Genomic DNA, 871 nt, shown 5'->3' with positions numbered 1-871 from the left:
CATCTAATTGCACTGGAAAAATCTGCCACAAAAGACCTCTTTAAAGCAGCGTGAAAAAGCAAGATGTCACTTTGAATCCTAAGGTGTGCCTAACTCAAGCCATGCTACTTGCAATAGCCTCTTAAGCATGTAAAAGCTGGACAAAGAATAAAGCAGACCAAAGAAGAACTGATGTCTTTTAATTGTGGTGTTAGTGAAGAATACTGAAAATACCATGGACTGCCAGAAGAAGAAATCTATCCTGAAAGAAGTGCAGCCAGAATATTCATTAGTAGTGACAATGGCCAGACTTCATCTCATCAACTTTGGTCAATCTGTATACTGAGCAAATAATTTGACTTGTTGTTAGGTGCCATTGAGTCAGCTCTGATTCATAGTAACCCTATGTACAATAGAGGAAAACACCATCTGGTCCTGGGCTATGGTCACAATCTCATAATCTGAGAAGGCAGACTACCTGAAGAATAACATGGTATCACTTTTGGAGGACACTCATTAATGGCCTGTCATATGCAGATGACACAACCTTGCTTGCTGAAGGTGAAGAAGACTTGAATCACTTACTTATGAAGATCAAATACTTCCTTCTTAAGTTGTTAGGGATTTCATTTTACGTGGATCCAGAATCAACACTCATAGAAGCAGCAGTCAAGTGATCAAATAACATTGGCAAATATGCTGCAAAATAACTCTAAAGTGTTAATGACCAAAGATATCACTTGGAAGTCTAAGGTGCTACTGACCCAAGCCAATGCCTTACCAGTAGCCTCATATGTATGTGAGAACTTGACAGTGAATAATGCAGACTTCAGAAGAATTTATTCCTTTGAATTATGGAGTTGACAAAGAACATTGAATGTACCATTGACTG

This window comes from Orycteropus afer, unplaced genomic scaffold (genome assembly GCF_000298275.1).
Source record: "Orycteropus afer afer isolate SDZICR_OR568_19922 unplaced genomic scaffold, OryAfe1.0 scaffold00901, whole genome shotgun sequence".
In the NCBI taxonomy this organism is placed as follows: Eukaryota; Metazoa; Chordata; class Mammalia; order Tubulidentata; family Orycteropodidae; genus Orycteropus; species Orycteropus afer.
The sequence above is the reverse complement of the archived record's forward strand: the minus strand, read 5'-3'. Positions refer to the sequence as shown.